This window comes from Portunus trituberculatus, chromosome 16 (genome assembly GCF_017591435.1).
Source record: "Portunus trituberculatus isolate SZX2019 chromosome 16, ASM1759143v1, whole genome shotgun sequence".
NCBI lineage: Eukaryota > Metazoa > Arthropoda > Malacostraca > Decapoda > Portunidae > Portunus > Portunus trituberculatus.
This window is the reverse complement of record NC_059270.1, coordinates 7,886,476-7,913,886: the sequence shown is the minus strand read 5'-3', so window position 1 is coordinate 7,913,886 and position 27,411 is coordinate 7,886,476. Positions and strand designations below refer to the sequence as shown.

At 37.7% G+C, this 27,411-nt stretch overlaps 1 protein-coding gene and 1 long non-coding RNA gene across 7 annotated transcripts in view; one reads left to right on the top strand and one right to left on the bottom strand.

The window, feature by feature from the left end:
• LOC123504597 (complexin-like) overlaps positions 1-27,411 on the top strand; it is a 792,775-nt gene that overhangs the window by 97,025 nt on the left and 668,339 nt on the right. The window lies entirely within an intron of this gene.
• Positions 1-27,411, bottom strand: part of LOC123504598 — a 194,863-nt gene that overhangs the window by 164,920 nt on the left and 2,532 nt on the right. For both annotated transcript variants that reach the window (XR_006674882.1, XR_006674883.1), the window contains exon 2: positions 23,381-23,488. This is a non-coding gene — a long non-coding RNA (uncharacterized LOC123504598). The remainder of the gene's footprint in view (positions 1-23,380; positions 23,489-27,411) is intronic.

The following is a 27,411-nucleotide window of genomic DNA, read 5'->3' as shown; positions in this document are numbered from 1 at the left end:
GAGAGAGAGAGAGAGAGAGTGTGTGTGTGTGTGTGTGTGTGTGTGTGTGAGTGTGTGTGTGTGTGTGTGTGTGTGTGTGTGTGTGTGTGTGTGTGTGTGTGTGTGTGTGTGTGTAAGCGCGCGCGCCAGGTGTAGGGGACGACATGGCGACTTTAATCGAGGTGTCGTGCAGGCGTGGAGGAAGAGGACATGGGCTGGCGAGGGCGGGTGGTGATGACCAGGGTTATAGTGATGCCGGCTGGTGGTGGCAGTCGGAGTGGTAATACAAAGTTAGTGACTATGGCTGATGGTTATGGTGGTGAAACTGGCAGGTGATGAATGGATAACAAGTAACAGGGGTTAACGATCGAAGTATTGATTGATCCACTGGCTATCTGACCACAACTCATTAAAGCACAAGCATTTAGAACATTTAAGTATTGAAAGTGTTGTAATAGTAGCGTATAAAGAATAATGACTTAAGAATAATAACGGCGATGAGTCGTCATAGGAAAGTGACAGAAGACGACAGGAACAAATGTTATGGAATGTGTGCTACTAATCAGGCACAGTAACAGGTACATATGATATAGCTGCATGAAGAAAAAAAAAGTGTTTCAACTACTTAATAAGGGCGTCGTTTTATATTTCCCACTCATTGTAGATCAGTGCAATCAAACATATGGAATGATTAATCGAAAATATCGTGGTCCATGTCTTTCATTAGTATTCACTGTGTATTGGAAATAGTTTAGATAAAATTATTTGCTAGCGAGTGGAGTAATTTGTAGAAAAAATAAAGGATACGCTGACTTAATATCATGATTATGACAACCACGGACAAAACATTTGAAAAAAAAAAATTAAGGGAAAAGATCGAAAACTAGAATAGCTATATTGGTGACAGTGAAGTTGACAAAGAATAATGTGTGAGTATAGCAGGAGGAAGTAAGATCGAGTAGAAGGAGAGAAGCAGGAAAAGAAAAAGGAAATGATTTTGACGATAATGACAATACTGATTAAGGAGTTGAGTGGATTTGAGGTGATTCCTATAAAAGATTTTCCTGATGACTACTAATTAACCGCGATTAATTAAGGTGATGATTAGCGATGATGATCAAGACGGGGACAAAATGGGAGTGGTGTAGAGGGGCGTCTGGACAAGCAGAGTGCGTCTCCCTGGGTTGAATTCATGACTCCTCCCCAAGACTTGTGTTAATTGGCAAGCACTCCACCGCCCACTCGTCCTCGCCTACTCTCTGCTGCCTGCCACACGACAATACTAAACTGTTACCTAACCTGCACTGCGCTTGGTTGCTTCAAAGCGGGCTGAATGCTAGGAACTGGTTTTGGGATGAAGGAATTTATGAAAAGATCGCACGACTGCATTTAACTGAACCTGAAAGAAATTGGATTGTTCCTGGGTGAATAGTCTGAACTGTACTAGGATTCTGCGAGTAAATACATTTACAAAAGAGAAAGTGTGACTGCGTTAACCTCTTCAGTACCATGATTCGTTTTCATATTAATTATGTTTTCTATTTGGAGATTTTATACAGCTTCAGAAACTTATGTGGGGATCAAAATAGTGAAGACTCTGCCCATTAATCTTTTGATCTCCATAGACCCTTCTTAATGTCAATAAAATCGTGTAATCGTACATAAATTCCAAGGTAAAAGATGCGTCCCAGTACTAAAGGGGTTAATTAATATTAACTGGGGAATGTTGGTCTGTTACAATGGGACATACATTGCAGGGCATCACTGGGTTGTGTTCACAGTGCTTGACTGAAATTGACTGCTTTCTTGGGCTGTGTGTTACTGGATTTGGCTATTACGAATTATATATATATATATATATATATATATATATATATATATATATATATATATATATATATATATATATATATATATATATGAACTTGAATAGTCTTTTAAGCATCGTCTTTAAAGATTACGTAATCTTATTTCTATGCTGAGTGATAAAACAAATATTACAAGTCATTTTCATTCCCCACTCCCTAAACTTTTTTATCTTTTTAATTTCAATTTCATAGTTTGGGGCGAAAAATCACACTTCAAAGATTTCCCTGGATTTTTTTCCCTAACATTTTAATATATTTCTATTCCCATATTTTCAAACTGAACTTTTTCACGAACTTCACTTAATTTATGTTTTGTTTATAGTTTTCATAAGAGTTTGGACATTCTCTCTCTCTCTCTCTCTCTCTCTCTCTCTCTCTCTCTCTCTCTCTCTCTCTCTCTCTCCTGCCTTTCTTTCTTCTCCTCTATATCCTCACTAATCCGATATGCACTTCTGTCTTCTACTACACACAGTTTTACTAGCTCTTTCTTCATGCTTTAACCCTTACATATTTTCTGTCTACTTTCATGTTCTTCCACTAACATTGCCTTTCTACATATCCTGATACCTTTAATACCTCTTCCTGTTTTAACCATCATAGTTGTGCTGTTTATTTCCTTGTCCTTATTATTTTTTGCACTCTTAAGGTCTTTAGTGCTCTTCCCATTATGATTTTGCTGTCTACTTCCTTGTTATCTCATTAGCATTCCCTTTTTACTCTCTTAATGCTTTCAAATTCAGAAGAGGAACAGTGAGGCAAATATAAAAACGAGGACGCTTAGCTCTTTCCGGGATGGGTGGACAGCTGAGGACGGTCGACTCCCGCTCCCCATCCATTGGTTTCCCTCTGTAATATGATGAGACTTTTTATTTTTGCGGAGAATTTTTTTGTCAGATAAGTGATTGCGAATTAGCATATTGCTCACATTTGGCTGTCATAGGGGAAAGAGATGGAAATTTAATTAACACGGGTCTGCTTCGGTCCAGTGTTATGAGAATTGTAGCTTTCATGGGGAGGTGTCTGTAGTGATGCGAATTGCCGTTCCCAGTGCAGATTTTGTTTTATCTACTCAATATATTTGTTAAAATTATGACAAAGGTTTTGTTACTTTATTTTCTTCTACCTTAAAACAAGGATTATCGTCATTAAAAGACGAAAGTATTCTTTTCCTTGGGGATGATATTTATTAAGATTAGTGGTGGCTCCATGAACCCAACGCTTCTATATTTTCGATATAGTAACACGTTTTCTATGTACCATGCCTACATTACTCCCCATACTGTCTTATTTTCACCAAACGATCATGCGCCGCTAAACTAAAAGCAAAGAAGTAGAAAGATAATAAAGCACGCAAATACACACACGCAAATAAAAAAAAAAAAAGATAAAATCACATCACTTTCAAGGGAAACACAATTTGCGGACCTTTGACAGCAGTAGCCAAGATAAAGCGTGACGGATTTTGTGGCAGGCGATGAAAAAGTAGTGGAAATTTGTCCTTCTCCCGAGTGCTTCATTACTGGTTAGCAACGAAATTAATCTCTTAGGGACGACGGCGGCGGGTGTGTTGCCAGCCTTAACTCTTTCATTTTCATGTCATTAGTTTCATTACATTCTGAATATTATCAGAGAAATTTATGAACTTATGTACAATACATTTCGTGGTCAAGGAAAGATTGATTATGCAGACCTTCATTTATTTATATTTTACTTTGACAAAATTATAATTTTTTTTTTTTTTTTTTTTGAGATTTTGCAGCCGTCTGTGATAATGAATGAGGTGATTCGAATTTAACAAAACACGACTCTAGGAGATGTTAAATAAAAACAGTGCAAACATATCAACAGATTTTTCAGGATGTTTTTTTTTTCTTCTTCTTTTCTGTGTGTACAGAAGGCTGAAAAGCTCAACAAAAAAAGTATCAAGAGTTTGCTTCACAAATACTAAGTATAAAATTATTCCAATTGGGCTGGCCAGTTAAATTTCAAAAGTCTTGATGCACCTCCCTTGAAACAGTGCAGGTCGCAGGAAGATGAAAAAAGCTGAGTGAGGCAGATGAGATAATGTCTCACAAATTTAGAAGTGAAATAGAACCCAGTTGTGACAAATGAAAATAAGATTCCATTATTGCAAAGTAAAGTAAAATATTAAGAAGAAATTGGTTTTGAAATAATAATAAGATCAAACATATCTTTAAGTGACTACCCAGCGTTCGTCAGGCCTGGCTGTACTTGCGGTCATGTCCTCATGCTTATAAAAAAAAAAAAAATGTCAGCGGCACTTCGTAGTTTCATGGAATTTTGTTTGGAGATGGATCATCTTAATGTGGTTATGAGGGTGATTTAAGCGACCTGAGGCTGCGAGGCAGTGCTGCAGGGCGAAGAAGGAAGCAAGTGCCGAAGTTTTAATTAATGAGAAGTAATTTTTAGCACTCCACCACCAGGCAGAAAGCTCTCCCTGCACAGGTCCCCAGTGCTTTGTGAGACAGAAAGGAAAAATAAAATTAAAAAATCTTGAAAGTTTGTTCGTATAAGAAAGAAAAACAAAATATGTTGGTGGCTGTTAAAATGTCGCCACGCTGTTGAAATACTAGCGGTGAGGCAACAGTCGAACAGCATCATTTTAGATATTAAAGTGAAATTTCGTGAAGGAGATGACGGGAAGAAGACGACTCTTTCAACTACTCTTAGAGAGATGTTACTTTGTATATCACGTAGTGAGTGACGAGGCTATCAACACAGCAGGGTCTCTCTCTCTCTCTCTCTCTCTCTCTCTCTCTCTCTCTCTCTCTCTCTCTCTCTCTTAATTAACCTTATTCATACATCTCTCTCATTCGCACGATTGAAGAAACAATTAATGCTTATTTTCTTTTCTTTCTTATATAAAATACGAAGGCAATATTCTCCACCGAGGTTCCTCCTTTGGAAGCACCTGGCGCTAGGAAAAACAGGAGTTATTCACCGGCCCAGCGCTGCCTGCCATTACCGAGCAGCAACACAGTATGAGAGGCGGGAAGGGGTGCAATTTGCCACTCCAGGGAATTTGTATCAGAAGTTGTGACGGGGCGTGTGGAGCGGCGGCAAGATGTGATTCCCGGGAGTTACGGATGCTTTAAATACGTTTATATAGTCTGTCTAATACTGGTGAATGTGTTGTTGTAGTGGAAGTGTGTTAAATGTTCACGGAAAGGAAACAAATACATGCCTCATACACTTCTAATCAACAAAAGCAAGACAGCAGCTTCTCATGATGATGATGATAATAATAATAATAATAATAATAATAATAATAATAATAATAATAATAATAATAATAATGATAAGAATAAGAATAATAATAAGAAGAAGAAAAAGAAGACAAAAACGAAAAATAAAAGGGAAAAGAAAAAAGGAAAAAAGAAAAAAAAAAAGGAAAACAACAAAATAGAAGAAGAAAAAAGAAAATAAAAAGAAAGGCAGCAACAACAACAGTGTGTTGTTTTCATGTTTGATGGGTGTTTCACGAGTTTGGAAATCAATGTCTAAGAGGAATGGTGCGTGGGAGAAACGCTTTTACTGTAGAGTGTACGACCTACCAATTGAAAAGCTGAGGTCGTTAGGGGACGACAAAACGGATGTCGTTCTCAGGTTATCATTACAGATGGCTGTAGTAATGTAATGTAATAATAATAATAATAATAATAATAATAATGATGATGATGATGATGATGATGATGATGATGATGATGATAATAACAACAATAATGATAATAATAATAATAACAATAATAATAATAATAATAATAATAATAATAATAATAATAATCGTAATAATAGGTACAATTAAAATGTTACTACTAATAAGAATAATAACAATAACAATAACAATAATAATAATAATAACAACAACAACAACAACAACAACATCAACAACAATAATAGTAAAACAATAATAAAAAAATAATAATAACAAAACAATAATAACAACAACAATAATAACAATAATAATAATAATAATAATAATAATAATAATAATAATAATAAAAATAATAATAAAAATAATAAACAGTAATAGTAAGAGTTATGGGAATACTAAATACAGTAGCAACAACAGAACGAATTGAGGAAGCAGTAGCAAGAAAACCACATGAACAACAATGCCAACGACAACAATAATAATAAATACAACAGCCACATCAAGATCAACAACCACGATACTAGTAGGAGCAGCAATCCACCAGAGGTAGTACCAAAGCAAGAGGGTGAATGTATAAGTTACTTTGTGTTAAGCGCTATTGCCGCAGTACGTATCTCTTATTTTTTTTTTTTCAAGTTATCGGAACTAGAATCGTATTTTTCTCCTCAGATGATATTAAATCTAGTGTTTCCTTATTTTTTTTTTTTTTTTTTGTTTTTTACATTTGTTTTGTTGACTTTTCGATTTTCTGTTACAGTAATTACTTGAAGGTGCTTTTCCTCCTGGTTTGCTTTAGTGATCTGTTATGAGACTTCTCTATTCTATTGTTCAACAAATGTTATCCATTTGTCAGCAACAGTTACCACAACAACGCTGGCAAAGGTTACAACAACAACAACAACAACAACAACAACAACAACAACAACAACAACTACTACAACTACTACTACTACTACTACTACTACTACTACTACTACTACTACCACTAGTACCACTACTAGTACCACCACTACTAGTACCACCACTACTACTACTACGTACTACTACTAACACCACCACCACTACTACTATTACCAGCACCACTACTTCCACTACTAGTACCACCACAATTACTACTACTACTAACACCACCACCACTACTCATTACCAGCACCACTACTACTGCTAACACCACTACTACTACTGCTACTACTACTACTATTACTACTACAACTAATACTGCTGCTACTACTACTAAGAACACTATCACCAACAAAAATTAACTAAAAAATAACAACAGCAGCAGCAGCAACAATACTACCAGCAGCAACAGTATTTACATAACAACACATCTTTTTCATGAACACACCACCGGACGAAACTGACAATATCACTTCCACACATTTTCCTACATGGAGGTCACAAAGCATTGCCACACAGTTTCATCACTACATGCTCATGCCTCTGTAAAACTAGACAGGAATGCGTTGCTGTGATAAACGAGTATTCGAACAGTGTCGTGATCAGGTTTGTATCGCCTCTAAATTAGTGATACTTTGCCCTTGGTGTTTTCTATACCTTGGCTCTTACTTGTTGATTTCGATGTGCGGGATAATAATTTTTCTGCAATGGGTCGATCGTTTGAGTGTCTTATTTAGTTTTTCTTGGAGTTTAATCGTGCAAATATCTTTTCCAGCTTTAAATTCGACAACTCTACTTTTTGGGTTTCTCAAATTTAAGACCACTTCATAGAATTAATACTTACAATGGCAGCTTGATTTAAAAACAACAGAGAAAATAATACTTCTTGTGCTATTTATCATTCTGAATATTCCATATAGAACAAACTTAAGATCTGACTTGAAACCAAATGTTCTTTTTTGCAGTGGTGTGCTATTATACAAGGTTTCCTGAGATACCTGTCGGTTTGTGTGACATCACCCACTCAAATGCACATTGCAATACTGTTTAACCTAGAGAAACCGCATACAACAACGAGACAGCAAGGGATACAATCTACCGCAAGATTGATTTATTTATATAACCGAAGTGAGCCTATAAAGGTTGCATGTCGTTAAAGATTCATTCAATTTACTTTCGTCTGACAAAGCCAGAGTTTTTCGTTTGATTTTGCCAACTCATATTCATCGCAGAGAAACAGTTCGTTATTTCCTGCCCAATTGTCTCCTCGAAATATTAACGCAAATGACCAAATAGTACTTGATAGCTCGCCCGTAACAACCCAAACTATCTGCTCGTTAGAAACTCGATGGAAATAGAACTCTGAAAATTGTTTGATATACTCTCATTGAATGCGTGGAGGACGAACATCTACGAAGGTCCAGTCCTTGTTCAGGGACAGCTGCAATAAATAATATTAACCAGTGTGGGTGGTAGCTCACGATCACTTCTGAACAACCAGAGGAAAAAAATAAACGAGGTAGACCATCAGCTGACCACCTGCTTTAATCAACGATGCTAAAATGTGACGTGATGAACCCTGCCAGCTACAGGTCACAAAGGTCTTCAATCTACCGAAGCCTTGAATTGTTGGAAAGGGGTGAGGAGTATTTGATAATTCAGCAGTGAAATTGTCCCTACACAGGGCAACAGGGACATATCTCTGGCAGCAACAGTGTTCAACCATGAATCTGTAGAGAACTTTGCCCACATGGAAAACAATACAGCGCCAAAGAACTTTTCTATTTTCCTCTGATTTCTGTAATTACAAGCCAATTGGTTTAGTCATGTTAGGTTTGACCAAGAGATACATGACCAGAGAAGATGTCTTGTTAAGTTAAGTCGTCGTCAAATTTGGCTATGGGAGATTTGGTGTAGTCGTGTTAAGTTTGGTCATTTTAGGTTTGACAAGGGAAGATTTAAGCATGTTAGATTTAGTTACATTAGGTTTAATCGTCATCACGTTTGACTAGGGAAGACGTGCCATGGGAGATCTTGTCATGTTAGGTTTGCCCATGGGTGATCTGTTCAACGGAGATTTAGTCGCCGGGGGTCATTTGATCAGGGGAGATTTAATAATGTTTAGTTCGGGCACGATCAAGGCAAAACTTTTTTTCCACGTTTCTTGTACGATGGGTTGTTTATCTTACCACGAGGAACAATCCGGATATTAACCATCCTCGAACTGTCATAACTTTATCAGACTATTTTTCTGGGAGCGGTATAATCACCTCGAACTGCATGGCGGGGAATTCCCAATCATAAAGTTCTCCGCAACGATCTGGGGGAAGAGGGATTCCCCATCGTAATACGCCAAGGAAATATTCTTCAGAGGGAGACTGACCATGAAAAAATCTCAGGAATAAGAGATGTGGTCAAAGAAGTCTTAGCTAATAGGGATTTGGGGGGGATCTATGGCACGACCTGTACCCGATTGTGGAGATAGATCCTGCTGGCAGGATGCTGAAGGATAGATATTTGTTCACAGACCCTCTTAACGGGATTGGTCCAGCACTGGGCCACTCTATGCTGTTCTTTTTCGTGTTATGTGCTGTTATAATCAAATCGTTTGCCATATATAACAATTTCAGACTCAATGTTTCCTTTTGTCTTGTTTTGAGCAGGTGCGGGACTTATCACTTCTAAGGAAGGAGAGTAAACAGGAAATTCGGAAAGTTTATATGAGAATTGAAGTCTATGTCCCGGACCACATGAAACACTGTAAGTACTAAAGGACACTGGATTGACACAAGGGCCGACAATAAAAAATGTCACTTTACGTGCAATTCTAAGCCCGACACTCTTGCTGCTGGAAACGATTAATCTCGCTAAGCCGTGCACTGGGTCACAGGCTGCTGCACTGCCTCGCTACTTTTAATCCTTGCACGAGTGGTTTGTCCATCGATTTGACTGAATAAATAAACTAACTCTTTTCCCTTAATTTACAGTATTAACTCACGAGCCAACATTTTTTGTTCTCTCACCATTTTCACTAGCTTTATATATTTTCACTCAGTCAAGATTAATATGAAAATCTAATTGCAACTGCTTATGCACCTGACACTTCCATCCCTCAGTCCAGGATTTACGGTAATGGCGGCCGCTTTAACTTTTGGCCAAACTGCATTTCCTGGCTTCTATGTTGTCACGGGAAAGGAATGTGAATTATTTCTTCTTCGGCTCAGACTATCGGCAACGGTCCGTTCGCTTGGATTTCACTGTCATAACTTTATCAGACTATTTCTCTGGGAGCGCTCTGACCGTCTCCACCACTACCCACGCCAAGTTCTGCCTCAATGGTTGCCTCTCTTTCAGTCAGCAGTAATTAGGGCGCCTGATAAGTCTACCGGAACTCATGAGGCCTGCGCCATGTGTTTGTTTTTCTTTTATTTCGACTTTCAGCTTCTGTGTCACGATTCTGCTGTTCACGACCCCCCTACTCTTTCAACTTCCTTTTTTGTGTAATAGAGAATTCAAAATTTCATGCATCCAATCCAGCGCTGTAACAAGACAGGTTTTCATTAAGTTTGTTCTCATTTAATTTTCTGATTCAACATCGCTAACATTTCCTTAAAACACTCTCCTTCCCTTCATCCTGCCTCTTCAACTATCCTTTCTGTCCACTTATGTATGAGTTTGTCATGTAAAGTATCACATCCTTATTCAATCTTACGAGGTACGGTGTGTGTGTGTGTATATATATATATATATATATATATATATATATATATATATATATATATATATATATATATATATATATATATATATATATATATATATATATATATATATATATATATATATATATATATATATATATATATATATATATATATATATATAAAGCAAAATTCTTTCATAGTATAGCGAATTCTTCCGTGAACACTGGAAAACTCTTTCAATAGATTTGCCGAAACGAGGTAGGAATTTATTTACTTTCTAAATTTGTCTCCTGTATTGTATTTTGTGTAAATATTTCCTCCAGGAGCAAAAAAGACACAGACCTCTGTGTGTGTGTGTGTGTGTGTGTGTGTGTGTGTGTGTGTGTGTGTGTGTGTGTGTTTCACCTACGGTCGTCTGCTGGTCACCAAGACTGACCAACCATCGTGTACGAGTGAGACCACTCTCAGTAAAGCCACAACCACTAGTTATATCCCGTATCAACTTGCTGCTAGATGACCACGGCCTACACATTGAGGGGCTCGCCCATTTGCCTCTACGCGGCCGGGACTCGTAACCGGGCCTTCTCGGTTGCGAGCCGAGCGTGCCACCACTACAAAACGCGGTGTGTGTGTGTGTGTGTGTGTGTGTGTGTGTGTGTGTGTGTGTGTGTGTGTGTGTGTGTTTTACTGTTTGATCTGCTGCAGTCTCTGACGAGACAGCCAGTCGTTACCCTACGGAACGAGCTCAGAGCTCATTATTTCCGATCTTCGGATAGGCCTGAGACCAGGCACACACCACACACCGGGACCACAAGGTCACAACTCCTCGATTTACATCCCGTACCTACTCACTGCTAGGTGAACAGGGGCTACACGTGAAAGGAGACACACCCAAATATCTCCACCCGGCCGGGGAATCGAACCCCGGTTCTCTGGCTTGTGAAGCCAGCGCTCTAACCACTGAGCTACCGGGCGTGTCTATTAGGATATATATATATATATATATATATATATATATATATATATATATATATATATATATATATATATATATATATATATATATATATATATACTCGTATATGGGCAATCTGTAAGAAATCAGTACAAGGAAAGGCCTGAGGAGATTACTTGTATAAATTCTGAAGAGTCAATAGCAATCTCAGATGGCTAAGTATAGATATTATGCCCAATATTTCATTTAAGATGCAAATAAAAACAAAACACTCAATATTCTCCTCTATTCAGGATCTACAAGAAGTGAAAAAAATGTTTACTTCGAAACCAGAACCAGCAAAACTAAAAGAATCCTCCTAATAAAAGACAAATACCATGGAGCTACCGCAAGGAACAATCCGCCGACTTGCAGAAAGAATTGAGGCTTAAGTGTTGCGAAAAGAAAATTAAGAACACACAGAGGAAGGCGCGCCATACTGTGAATAGTTGTTGCTCATGGATATGTAAGGGATGATAGATTTATTTTTCCTTTTAACCGATAAATTTTCCTTTCAGTTTAAGTGGACGTGATCAATGCACGATATCGGTCTTCGAAAAATGAAATTGTGTTCCAGAAGTAATTGTGTTCCGCTTGTGATATCATGCATGGAATTGAGTGACTGAAGTAAGCTATTTTGTTTCAAATTTAATTCAGTTAGTATATCGGTCAAAGAATACAAGTTATATTCAATAAAGAAGATCGAGGAGAATTTACAACAGAAGGTTACGACAGCTTTGCGGAGATAAACCACTCATCTTGTGAACTGAAATTCGCTGCATGGAGAATTATATTGCTCTCGATGATTCCATAATCGAGATGACACGTGTACAATCGCAGTTACATAGTTTCTGACATACCCTTTAAGATCCTTACGAAATCTTAGTGAAGTGTGTGTGTGTGTGTGTGTGTGTGTGTGTGTGTGTGTGTGTAATTCACCACGGTCGTCTGCTGGTCACCCAGCCAGCCTTTCCTCATTACGGAGCGAGCTCAGAGCTCATAGACCGATCTTCGGGTAGAACTGAGACCACAAGACATTTCACACACCGGGAAAGCGAGGCCACCACCCCTCGAGTTACATCTCGTACCTATTTTACTCCCAAGTGAGCAGGGGCTATAAATTAAGAGGCTTGCCCATTTGCCTCGCCGCTTTCCGGGATTCGAACCCGGAAGCTCTCGGTTGTGAGCCGAGCGTGCTAACCACTACACTAAGCGGTGTCTGTGTGTGTGTGTGTGTGTGTGTGTGTGTGTGTGTGTGTGTGTGTGTGTGTGTGTGTGTGTGTGTGTGTGTGTGTGTGTGTGTGTGTGTATGACGTACATATACAGAAAGAGAAGTACAACCTGGAAACTATAAACGGTTAAGGGGAGAGTAAGATTACGGGAAATGAACGCAATACCCTGCCTGGAAAGTTACCTTTGTTAACGCTTCCAAGTGTTTGAAACTATGAGCCAAGTAATATCTTGCGCTTCATGGCAGGAATGTGTATTATATCTGTATACAGAAACATAAATGCATAAATGGATAAAGCTATGTAAAGCACAAGGGATACATGTCGGTGATATGAGCAAAATACTATTCTAGTGATAATTAAACGATTGAAGCTTGATAAACTTCGATGAAAAAATAAAATGTTTTGGAAAAATTTAATTTCAAGTTCTTGATAAATGTCTTGGTTTATAGTGTTGCCTTTTTTTTTTCTTTCTTTTGAAGGGGAAAGATAGATTACTTAGGATTCCTCTTCTTATATTCTTATTTTTTTTTGGGGAGGGAAATCAGAACATGGTTTTATTTCAGTAAGACGTAAAAAAATGTAGGTATTCCATAATTGTGTGTATACTCGTGGTCGTATGTCAGCCTGTCAGGTATACGTCGGAGTCTTTTAATTTATGACCACTTTTCCTTCGGTTCCAGATACTTTGATCAGCGTAGTCTCTCTATTAAATTTGACAAGTGATATTCATAGCACTTCACTTCATTTATGATTTATCTAAAACTAATTCATTACTTTTTTTTTGTAGTTCACGTTTTTGTTCTAAAAATCTTCTCTTTCTATTTCTCTTCCTCTCCCTCCTCCTCCTCCCCCTCCTCCTCTTTCTCCAGTTATTCCAATTAGCCTCATGATTACTTCCTTTACCTGACATGTTAAAACAACAGTGTCCATTAACACAATGAAGATCAAAAGTTTGAAGTCTTTCTCACTTTGAAAGCAAATTTTACATGTTACTGCAGAGGAGATGGCTTGCTTAGAAAACAAAATGGAAACACACACACACACACACACACACACACAGTAAATACATATATATATATATATATATATATATATATATATATATATATATATATATATATATATATATATATATATATGACTCATTATCTATCTTTTTCTCTATTTCTCTCCAGAATTCTCCTCAGTGCTCTTCATATAATAATACCTCATGTGTCAATCGTTACCATTGCCTCATTCCTTCCCTTCCCTACTTCACTTTCTACTACCATGGCATCATCCCTCCCTTGTCCTAGCAGTATAGGTCACGTAAAACGCAATACATTTCCTGCCCTAATTTATCTTCTTAATGCTGAGCCACATTAGCAATAATAGCATCAAATATGTTAAAGACATCCACCTATAGGATATTCAAGTAAATTAGGGAGGCGGTGGTATAGTGGATAAGGTGGTGAGCGTGGGATCGGGCAGACATCCACGCGTAGGTTTGAATCCCACAACATACCCCTTTGAAGCTATGCCATTTGCTGAGTAGTTTAAAGTTACCTGCATGTCACCATGATACCCAGGTTCTAGGTGGTTACACCTAAGATGAGCTTGGGTGGTGATATGGGCCCTAATATGGGTACCACTATAAACAAAATTGCCTGTGCCTCTAATTGGCAGAAGCGGAATAGCGCTTCCCATACACTCTTCAAGCGTGCCTACAAGTTCTATAGGCCTTGACGTAAAAAAAAAAAAAAAAATGTAAATGTAGATTTAACCTATTTTGTCGGTCCCCTTACATCTGCGTAGATTCTCTCTCTCTCTCTCTCTCTCTCTCTCTCTCTCTCTCTCTCTCTCTCTCTCTCTCTCTCTCTCTCTCTCTCTCTGTGTGTGTGTGTGTGTGTGTGTGTGTGTGTGTGTGTGTGTGTGTGTGTGTGTGTGTGTGTGTGTGTGTGTGTGTGTGTGTGTGTGTGTGTGTGTGAGTGAGAGAGAGAGAGAGAGAGAGAGAGAGAGAGAGAGAGAGAGAGAGAGAGAGAGAGAGAGAGAGAGAGAGAGAGAGAGAGAGAGAGAGACTTGCATCCACACAAACGGAAATGGAAAAATACATAACCAGGTAACCCTACAGGCAGACAGACAGAGGCAAGGAAGAGCGGGAAGAAAGCTTACCTCTCAGTACATCCGTTTCATCTTGGTGACATTTTCTCTTTTTTTTTTTCTCCCCCTTCCCTCCAGCAATTAATTCCAAAACTTCTTGTCAAACTTTCAAAGACCAATTCATTAAGTTTCTATACAAGTAACAGACGTTGGCATTCAAATAGTTCGTGGATTTTCCCCTTGCCTCTCCTTTTCCACTGTAATTGTGTCAGATGATCCCACTGCTATCACTCTACTGACTTACTGATAGTTCTACGCGTTCTACGACGTCATTGCTGAGGGAGAAAGAATACGGAAACAGGGTGAAAACAGAGTTGCTAGGGAAAACACTTAAAGGTGAAACGTACACCATAGCAGGGGGGAACATGAAGGGTGAGTCAATGTGGGCACAAAAGGGTCGTCAGGGTGAAGAGAACGACTTGGCACTGGTGGAAGAGAAGCTCTCGACCCACACACGCCTCGAGGAGGGGATGCACCAGATAAACACGACAGGACTTTAGCAACAACTAAACATTTACATTTCTATAAAAGGTAGCATCCCCGAGGAGTGTGATACATGTGAAGCGAACAAAATAATACATGCTAGAAACGGATGCAAACGAGTATGTGAATGTAATTTTGCTCTCTCCTTGGGCATGGTTAAGCTTACATTCTACGTATATTTGCATATGATTGTTTCTGTATATTTTCCTCAAACAAGGAAGGAAGATGTGTTCAATATACATATATACATAAATGGGACTGTTTTTTTTGTATTTTTTCGAATGTTGAAAGTGTTAAAAAGAATAAATTACAAATTCATACTAGACGAGTTCTTTAGTACCAATGGCTTACGGGAGTATCAGAAGACTATCAAAGGACAGTTCTGCCTTCCAGTTACCATAGTAGTACTAGTTTCAGAGGAGAAACGCTCAGTAATATTTTATGCTAATGAGGAAAGGAATATAATTAACGAGTCAAATGAACGAATACTAAGTTCGAATTAATTACTATCTAAGGATGCGAGAGGAACATCCAGACCATTTCTCATTCACTTAGGCTTGTACGTTCCGGATAAAAGGGATCTAAGACTCATGAAAGGTCTTAAGTACTGTCATGGTAATCCACACAACACAAAATAAAACAAAGCAGGACACAAGCGAAACTACACTAGCTCAACAATGCATACCCGCTCAAAACACAACATAAAACATCAACACAACCCACACCCAACACAACACGCAAACTAACCGCACACCCCTCAGAACCACAGCACAGCATCCACAACAACACGCCACCATTCAAAAACACAAAACAACGGATTAGCACGTCCTGTCAACACTATGGAGCAAAAAGATAAACAACAACAAATATGACGAGATACAAGAAGACAGGGCAACACGAAAATATGACTGGATTAATTAAAGATCTCATGACGTTATAATCCACGTCCACACACACTTCGGAAGATACAGCGTAATGTACTTTATGAAAAAAAAGTCTATATACTGTAAATGGAAGACAACATAGAGGATCTTATATGTCGGCTGGGATCTTTTCTACTAACTTCTGAATGTCGTACACTTGAGAAAAACTTAGCGGCAGACTCACATCAATGGAGACCACGCTCCTGTATCTGTTGAGTGGACAGTGCCACTCAGAAGTCAGTTCAAGACTATTGCGCAAAGTTGGAATGAGCGAAATAAACGAAAAGAAGGATTATGATTTCCACGCACCTCGTCTTTTTTTCTTATTTGTTCCAGAATGAGTCAGTTGTCTGTGACGGCTGAGATAGCGTGTATGGCAGTGATCCCGCAAAGTTTGAGGAGATAGGAGTTTTTGGAGCATGTAATAATGATGCAAAATGAGGCAAAGTCCAGCTGGATCAAAGTATACTTAGTTCACGGTGGTGTAACGCAAATACCCTCTTCCAACTTGGCTGCGATGGATCCGATACCAGGGGAGAGGGAATTTGGGGTACGTTTGGAGTTCATCTGGTGTCCAGCAAAGAGAAACACCACTGCCACTCACCCTTCTGTCTTGTCTGTCTGTCTGTCTGTCTGTCTCTCTCTCTCTCTCTCTCTCTCTCTCTCTCTCTCTCTCTCTCTCTCTCTCTCTCTCTCTCTCTCTCTCTCTCTCTCTCTCTCTCTCTCTCTCTCTCCACACACACACACACAGAGCTTTATCGAAAGACTTGTTCATCATTCTTCATTTTTTAAGATAAACAAGTTGAATCTAATCATGAATTTCATAATTGGTTTGATTTATCTTAATTTTGTTTGGAAAAATATTCTAGAGAGAGAGAGAGAGAGAGAGAGAGAGAGAGAGAGAGAGAGAGAGAGAGAGAGAGAGAGAGAGAGAGAGAGAGAGAGGGGGAGGGATTTGCGGTACGGTGTACTAAGTGCCTTCACTAATTCGTAAATATACAACCGAAAAAAAAAATGTGTTTTTCAACAAGAATTAAGAAAAACTTATTCATTTATCTTTTTGATGTACGAGGTTGTAATCCGTACTGGTTACGTAATAAGCACTGATTTTCACTGTTACTTTTAAATGAAATAAAATTTTCAATTTTCCATCCTCTATTCCGTGCCAGCGATAAGTACTAAAAGCATTTTTTTTTTATCAAACAAACACCTAAAAGTAACACACCATGCAACAAAACAAAGTAAAGAAATAAATGCAAACTAACAAAGCTGTGAGTGAAAACTACAACTTCCAGCAATTTATGATAAATATTTTCTTTCATGCGAGAAATCATCGAGAATTTGATGCCTGAAGTTAAGAACTATAACTTTTACTACTATCACTACTACTACTACCATTACTACTACATCTACTACTATTACTGTTACCATCACGACCACTATCACTGCTACTGCTATTACACTTAAGGGACGCTGGGCCGCGCGAGGATCCATAACTTCTTGGGAGTCAATACACGTAAATCCTACGTAAACTTTCGCTTATCGCCGAGGCTTTAGTTAAACTGTATGCAATTACCGACGATAGGGAGCTTCTCTCGGTGAAAGAGGAAAGAAAACATAACCACCAAAAAATTGGAAAACTAACATTCACAGCTTTTTTTTTAAATGGGCTCTGGACATGAACAAGATACTATTACGAGAAAAGAGCCAAGGAAGGAACAAATCTCAATGGAATATATAAAAAGAAAACAGTTATTCAAAATAAGAAGCCTCTTGAAATCACTCTCTCTCTCTCTCTCTCTCTCTCTCTCTCTCTCTCTCTCTCTCTCTCTCTCTCTCTCTCTCTCAACAGTTCATATGAAATGTAGTAGGAAATACAGAAGCAAGTAGTGTGCCAGATAAGGAGTGGCAGAGTTTATAAAAAAGAATGAAGTATTGAGAACACTTGTGAACTCTTATTATGGAGATGGACACAAAATCGAAGAAAACGTAGAAAGCCTTAATTATTCAAACTTGTCTTTTTTCTTACTAATTACTCATCTACCCAACATTTTCAGCTATGTATATTTCCTAATATATTATGAAATGATAGTTGATTTATTGTTCTAGAACGTGCCAGTGAAAAGGATGATAGTGAAGGCACTGGTTTACTCTTGGTTTATAGTTGAGAGAATAGATTCCGTCCTATCTTGGATATTGCTGTAAAAACCTATCGAGTCTGTAACTTTGATAATGAATATATCCCTGAAGTCTTTAATCTTGACTTTATGATGAGAAATAGAAATGATAATAAAAGGAACTTATATGCATCCTGTTACAAGATTTATCAGTGAACGGGATAAAAGAATAAGGAAATAAGTTAGTTTTGCATTGGAAAAATAGGAAAAACAGACTTTACTGTTGACCACCATACAATTATAACAATAAAATTATTAATGAATAACGTAGTGTATTTTGATAATGAAAGACGTTCCTTAAATTTTTAGTCTCAAATTTAAGAGAGAGAGAAAAAAGACCACAAAAAAATGAGGTATACGTTACACTTTCCTTCTTTGTTAACAGTATCAGTGTTGTCTCTCGAAGTAACCGAGGAATCGACCCTTCCTAGACCTGGAGGAGCTTGCCTAATTAAAAACGCTTCTTTTCATGTTAAAGAATTTTAATCAGATGAGCTGAGGTATTAAAGAGATCCCAGTATCATTTTTTTACTCATTATCTCTCTCTCTCTCTCTCTCTCTCTCTCTCTCTCTCTCTCTCTCTCTCTCTCTCTCTCTCTCTCTCTCTCTCTCTCTCTCTCTCTCTCTCTCTCTCTCTCTCTCTCTCTCTATATATATATATATATATATATATATATATATATATATACACACACACACACACACACACACACACACACACACACACACACACACACACACGCATTTTGAACCAGTCTATTAATCAATTTGTAGTAAAGAGCAGAAAAGAATTAACGTATTTTCTCTATTTCATTTATACCTTACCCTGCAAAAATTTTTTAAAGAAGGGAATGTCAACACGTGCTGACCATAGCAATAAAGAAAATAGAGAGGACAAATTTTTTGTCCCTGTTTTTACATCCTTGGCTGGTCTCCTTGACATGATGAAAAAGAAAAATCTAAAAAGAGCCTACAGATCCTTGCACTGAATTTGTATCTAGGAAACGTTCCCCATGCATCCCCTGAGCTAGAGTAACTCAATCCTCTTAAAGGAAATACATCTCGAGAGGCGAGAGGCAAGACGGTCACGCAAGCGATCCATCGAATAAAGAAAAATTAAATATCATAAAAAATACTCGGACTACATCTATTCTCAGCAAGAATCCAAGCTCGGGATAAACTTATTGATCACTGTGGGTGGTCGAGGGATGGAGGAGGGTTGTAGATGGCGGGACAGCAAAGGCGGGGATGTGAAGGTGCCACGCCTGCCCTTGATTCAATATTCACCAGTGCAAGGCTTCTCCAGGAAGTGGCTCTCCAGATGGCCCTAGACAGTGACAGTGACCCAACACAGCAAGAGCCGGGGAGTTGCATCACAGGGGAAGACAAAGGAATAACAAACCACAACAGACTTTTTGTTCTTACGGGGATGTTTGTGAGGACTGCTTCATCGAACATACATTGCGGAGTGCAAGACATCGTGGTGATATAACGGTTAAATTTCCAGTCCTTCTCGGCCAAAGTTATTCAAAGTACGAATATATTGTTTTATCCCTATATGACACACACAGACAAAGACAAAGACAAAGACAAAGACAAAGACAGACACAGACACAGACACAGGCACACAGACACAGACTATTTTTAACCGCCTCTATAGGAATTAGAAAAGGGCCATCAAGATCATTCTCGGCTCCACGTACATCACATACAAAACGGTCCTTGCCACCCGGCATCTCACACTCTATGCTGACAACTACGCCGCCAACCTCAAGCAGTTTGGTTCCAGACTGGTCAGCACCGTGACCTCCCCGTAACTCACTGTCGTCCAGATAAAATTTGTATCATAAGCGCGTTTTTTTGCTCACCTCTTCTGTTAGCCAGGCTTCACGTCTGTTGTCCCCTGCTCACCACGGGGGAGGTGGAAGTAGGATTTTAAAGCAGTTTTCTTTTCTTTTCTTTTTTTTTTTTGCTGGTAGTAGTACCCATGGATTTAAAAGCTTGCTGCACTTCCTCACGATTTTTTTGGAAAACATTTCAGTATATTCCATTGTCTGGTGTGCTTTCTTTATACCCTTTGGTGTGTGGTTTTCTTATCACTTTTGATTTTGATTTCTGCCTCTAATATATATATTTTAGCTGTTGGCTGCCCATACTGTATAGTGAACTCCTATTAATATACCGTTCATTATTATTACTATTACTATTATTATTATTATTATTATAATTATTATTATCACCATTAATATTATTACTAATTATTATTATTATTATTATCATTATTACACACACACACACACACACACACACACACACACACACACATTGTATAATGAGCTATTAATAGACCGTTGATTATCATCATTATTATGATTATTATTATTATTATTATTATTATTACTAGTACTATTATTATTACCATCACCATCATTACACACACACACACACCACAACACACCCACATCCACACACACACCCACACACACACACACACACACACACACACACACACACACACACACACACACACACACATCTACCTTGGTGACAGCACATTGTTTACAAGTTAACTTTACAATGGAATAGGACTACTCCCTAACTAGGTTAGATATTATGTAAAACTATTTTTCTGCTCTTACTGCATATAATTTTTAATTAAAACCGTTTGTCTTAGAAGTTTCGACTCGACAGACCATGTCTGACATATTTATTGATTGTAAATCTCTGTATTCCTTAAAAATGTCAATAAACTATACTTACTACACACACACACATCCAAACACCCAAACACACACACACACACACACACACACACACACACACACACACACACACACACACACACACACGCACACACCGTTCTAATTTTGCTAGTCGTTAGATGGTTATAACAGGTCCCTCTGGATAGCTATTACTGATTTCCATTTATGCCCTAATGCTTTTTAAAGGGGAATGCATCAAGCCGCTTACACGAAGATAATAAAGTCATGGGATAATCAAGTTAATTCCATGGAGGCTTTCTGACAGCACGAGCACTTCCGGTTCCCTCTAGTTCCGAATAAACAACACTGTTATTGATGAAATTTTGGGATGCAGAATAGTTGTTGTGGACGTTACTGATAAACCTGCAAAGATACAGGAGCACAATCATAGGTGTGGATATTAATTTTTTTTTATATCACAATACAGCAGTGAAGCGAATTTCTTAAAATTATACATATTTTTCTCTCACCGACTCTTACCTACTGATCTTGTTGTCTCCCAAGATTATAGAGCAGGAATCACGACACCAAAAGGAATTAGTGACCACACAGAAAAGTCAGTTAGGTATATTCTGGAATGGCATGTGAGAGTTAACAGGCTCTTTTTATAATTTTTTATTCATTTATGTCCTTGCCCATGCTGGGCAACACACAGTCTCCAAGTATTTACAGAGGTCATACGAGACATCTACGAATTAGTTCAAATTATTTTGTAGGTCAATGCGCAATACTTGTGATTCTAAATCAATCTTTTCTTCACTTATGAAAGAATACAAAACCTTGTAATTTTTACGTACGATTTCTGAGAACTTCAAGTTGTGGAATAGCTTAGTTTTATATCTTTATGAATGAATGTATTAAAGGTTAGGTAAGGTTACATTACATTAGATTAGAACATCAACACTAGTCACGTGATAAACAAAGACGGTGTGATGTATTTCCTGACGTGTTTGTAAAATAAGATTTTCAGAGAGAGAGAGAGAGAGAGAGAGAGAGAGAGAGAGAGAGAGAGAGAAAATGGGGTGAATACGAGATGAACTGTGAAGTGGAGAATGGAAGCTTTGGGGAAAAATGTTGCATGACTCGAAAATGGATGAAAAATGAAAAGAAGAAATGATCAAACGAAAAATGTATAGAAAGGACGACGTAAAAGAAAAAAAAAAAAATGAATGTTACAGTAAATAGCAGAAACGTAACTCTCTCTCTCTCTCTCTCTCTCTCTCTCTCTCTCTCTCTCTCTCTCTCTCTCTCTCTCCCAAAGATCGAATAACATTATATGTGAATCACTTGGAAACACATTTTGCTGATGAATATAATGAATCGATAAACACATATTTTATCCTAATAGCTATGGAAATATCAACAAGTGGTAAATGCACTTGATTTCCAAACAATGAACTTTGTATTTTGTATTATACCTTCGTGTTAAGAGGCATATATAAAAAACAAGGTAATTAAATTAGAAAACAACCTTACGTGTATTGCTTTACCAGGTGTGGTGTAAAAAAAGAAAAACAAAAACGATTGAGGAAATATGGCAAAAATTAATATTTGCAAAATAAATAACTTGTCACTAGAAATCCACAAGTTTCAATGGAAAGTCATTTATACACAATCCCTCATATAAAATCACACAAAATCTGAGTAATATTCTAATACACTTCACAGCGAACAAAAACAATACTCAGAAACAAGACTGAAATCATACGACAGAATAAAGAAGTTAGGGAGGAAAGAAAGGATGGCGGAAGTCAGGGAGGAGGAAGATAACAAGATGATGATCCTTCTTGTATCATCAGTCTCGGAGCAAATTAGGTGATGCAGCGACTGTGATTGTACCTCTGGATTAGGAGAGCGCGAGAGAGAAAGGATAAGAGAGAAAGGGAAACAAAGAAGAAAAAAAAACTCATGTGTGAAGCGAACGATTACATAAACATGGCGAATGAAGGAAATGTACATTATGTTTACTACACACACACACACACACACACACACACACACACACAGCAAAGAAACAAACAAATCCACACACACAAAAAAAGAAAAGAAACAAACACACACACACACACACACACAAAATGAAAGAGAAAAAAAAGAAAAAGAAAGAATAAAATAAACAAAGTAATGAACAAACACAGACACACAAAAATTGAAAGAAAAAATAAAGAAACACACACACACACACACACACACACACACACACACACACACACACACACACACACACACACACTGGAAAGAGAGAGAGAGAGAGAGAGAGAGAGAGAGAGAGAGAGAGAGAGAGAGAGAGAGAGAGAGAGAGAGAGAGAGAGAGAGAGAGAGAGAGCAAGTTGTATTAAAGTTAATTCTTTGGCCATTACAAGACCGATCTTTTTCTCGATGCATCTTTGGCCAGAGAAAGGCAATATTTCTCAAGCCGAGGAAAGACGAGGCAAAAACCTATGCATCTTTCATTTTCACATGCATATCTGGTGACGCACCGCACTCAGAGTGAAAACATAAAAATAGGAAGTGGAATTAAAATGATCATACTATATTCTTACCAGGTTGATGCGGCCAACATAAAAGCGAATCAAGGCTTGGAGAGAGTAAGATGTGATGACAATGTGTCTACTGCTACTGGTCCTTGAAACATAGAGGAGACTCAATCCCTGCAAATAAGTAAAGTAATTAATAAAAGAATTTGATGTGAAGTAATTTCAGTAAAATAAATAAATAAATAAATAACAGTGGAAAGTGACAGATTCTACAGAACTAAGTACAATTCATGGGATTATAGATTTTTCATTTCTCAAAAATTCACTAAGTTTACAGTTTTATTGTGAAAAAAAAAAAAAATTTGGGTATCATGTAAGTAACAAAAACCTAACGCTAATTGACTCCTTGATGCTCCATCTAATCTGCGCACGGTTTTTGCTCAGCTGTCTCTATCTTCAAGAGTGCATGAACATTACCGAACCATATACTCTACTATAGTCTGAGAGAGAGCTAGAGCGAGAAAAAAAAAAAAAAACTGCAATAGCCACCCTTTTCAAGAGCGGGTTTTCTCTCATTTGTTTTGGGTAACTGTAAAATTTTGTTTTCTTCCTTTTTAATTGCTTCACAATTGGCAATATTGAGGGTTGGCACTCTGACATGAATTACTCTCACTTTCGTTACAGGACTCTCTTCAGAATAAATAATCTTTATTAGAAGATTACTAGCAATACGAACTCTAAAAGAAAATAAAGACCAATAAATTGTGGATATTACAGTTATAGTTATTTACAAAATGTACTTTTGGATACTTCACTCTTAAACACCACAATCTGATAATGAGTATATAAATAATCTTAGCATCTCGAACTAATGATATATAACATATGAATAAAAATAGGCGAACAAAACGTAAAATAATCGAAAAATTACTCCTTGTTTCCTTAATGACGCTTGTGTGTGTGTGTGTGTGTGTGTGTGTGTGTGTGTGTGTGTGTGTGTGTGTGTGTGTGTGTGTGTGTGTGTGTGTGTGTGTGTGTGTGTATATATATATATATATATATATATATATATATATATATATATATATATATATATATATATATATATATATATATATATATATATATATACCATGTGGGCTTTTTACGGGAATTTATGGGCTAAAGGGGGTACTTTTTTGGGGTACCTCCTATCTCATAGCCCACCCGCTAGGAAACCGTTGCCCCGAGTGAGGAAGCCCAACCTACACTCAGACCGTGGACAGGATTCTAACCCGTGCGTTTGGAGACCTCGCGGACCCCAAAGCACGTATGTTAGCACGTCCTTTGTTTTTCCCATACTCCCTTTCTGTCTGACGTCACGTCTTTCCCCTCAGTTCTCGCTCGGCCGCCGCCTGAGGCGACACGTGCGCCTCCTGCCTCTCGTTTCGCTCGGTTTACACTTGTTGTGTATTGTGCTACCGTAAATACACTTTCATAATGGACTCAGGTGTCTCCATGCTACCCCTGTTTTACGACAACTACCACACACGCATGGTTCCATCTGGCTTAATTTCACTTATTCTTCCACTTAGTCAGACACGTTATATCTCTTCTACAAATCATTATGAGAATGTAATAATTAGAGGTTGTGAGAGCACCTCCTCCTCTTCAGTAAAGAAGAATTTTCTCCTTGTCGAATCAACAAGGGCGACCAAGGCACCAGCTAATGGGAATTTAATTAGAGGTCTGTGCCCTGCAGCGCCACACGTCTGGTCGATGACAGACACAGAGTAGTGGTGGTGGTGGTAGTGGTGGTGATGGTAGTGTTAAAAGTATTGAATATGGTGAGAATGTGTCGATGTCCGGTAGAGAAATGCGATCAGTGATAAATTTGATCAATGGATTTCATAATAACCATGACATTGGATACTGGATACTATACGTGCAACATGTTATTACGTTTCTGATGCGTAGAAAAAAAATGTGTGGGGCCATGATTCGACAAACTTTAAAAGAGGAAACCTATTTTCACATCACCGAAATGTGTGTGTGTGTGTGTGTGTGTGTGTGTGTGTGTGTGTGTGTGTGTGTGTGTGTGTGTGTGTGTCCTACGGAACCATACCTTTTAACACTTCTTGCATGGATCTTGTTGCCTATCAAGATGCTATTTCAGTTCGACCCTGCTGTCAATCAGTTGCTTAAAACACGACAAACGCTCCCTCTTTTTATTCATTACAACGAGGGATGGGATTGATTAAAGTTTTATTGGCATACTTTTTTTCTCGTTACCACCAATTAGTGGGTTGTAATCATGTTCAACACCGCCACCAGCACCTACAAGGCAATTCATCATTGATATACGGCGCGCGGGTTGTGGGTACACTTGTTGCTGACTGTAATCAAACCACTGATCTCTCCCTGCACTTAAAATTAAATTAGGCAATTGGCTATTTGGATCAGAAAAAAAAAATATTTAGCAAATGATTTCTGGATGAGAGAGTAACTACCTTGATCACTTTCAAATATTGAGCGATAAATTTCAGTCACTCATAAAGGCACTGAAACCGTATATTTTACTGATATATAATTTGATATACACGTGAATAACCCATAGTACTAATTAATGAAATTAGATCTATAGAGGCAATATGGAATACAGATGTTCATAAGGCATTCCAAATACATGTTATACTATGATAATATCTTCTTCATGAAAGTGTGACCATAATTTTGCTCAGTTGGCAAGAATGTAGAGTAAAATGTAAAAATATAAATTTTTCTTTCTTTTTGTAGTGAAAAGAACATTCAAGTGTATTTTTTTGGAAACAAACAATACATATATGGTAATTAAACTTCATCGTATTTTGTGCATTTCTATTAAAAAAATAACGCCAAAATCTACACTTAACTCAATTTGTGTGTTCATGTGCTGCAGTAACAAGTGGATGTCATACGATCTTTCAGCTTTGTAAGGTTCGACTTTTATTTATATTTATATTTTTTTGGGGGGGGGCTGGGGCCAACATGGAGGAGGTATTTTCGTATTCTCAATGGTCTCGGTGACTGGTAGAGGTTACAAGGATTTTGAAGAGAGCTATTTAGGTCTGCAGTGATAGTTCAACGAATATTACATCTCATTGTGAAAAGTACCAATGAAAACTCAAATAATCACCATGATGTTTGTTTTTTCTGTATTCTCAAACGTTTTTGAAGAGACCATTAAAATTCTAATGACAGTTAAACAAGGATTTTGTATACTCAGTGAGAAAAATCCAATGAAAATTAGAATAATCACCTGTGTTACATTTTAAAGTTATGATGACTGAACAGTTTCACAGCCTAAATGTAACGATCCTAGTGATTTTGTGCCTCTTTCTTAAGGTTGAACTATTCTCGGAGATAAGTACCAGAACATCATTACAACAAAATTTTTCACCATTTCATGAACTCTTTTTCTATACACTGTTCTAGAGACTACGAGTCTTCAAGTCTTTTTAAGTTTCCTCTACACGCAAAGAAATATTTTTCGACACCTAAACAGACTATTTTTTGTATCATTAATCTGGATTACCACTCTTTCTTACATTAAATCACTGCGCTTCTCCCCCCCCCCCATGTCTCTCTCTCTCTCTCTCACTCTCTCTCTCTCTTTCTACAAACCCATATGCAGGAATAATAACACCAAAAGGATATTTCTCTCTCGCCTTGTATCTCAAAATTCGATATTTCTATTCATTTCCCTAATTAATTTGTACCTTTGATGAATCTGCTTTTCATACTTCTTTAATACTAAGTTATATGCACTACATACTTTTCATACTTGGAGGAGGCCGGCCGAGGTTGCAAAAATAAAAAGATGGCCGTTATTGTTCTACTCTCATAGAAGCAACACTGTGAAAATCTACTTCAATAACGTTTTCTTTAGTGCAATCTAAATCATACACAAAAATGAAGCAAGTTCCATAATTTGCGACTGAAAAAAAGTATATATCAACAAGCATTGCTAACTGTGTAATCCAATAATATTTCAATGCAATAAAAATACTATTGTCAGGATATTGGTCACGAATATTAGTTAAAACCCAACCTTTGATTCATCACTGCAACCTCACCGA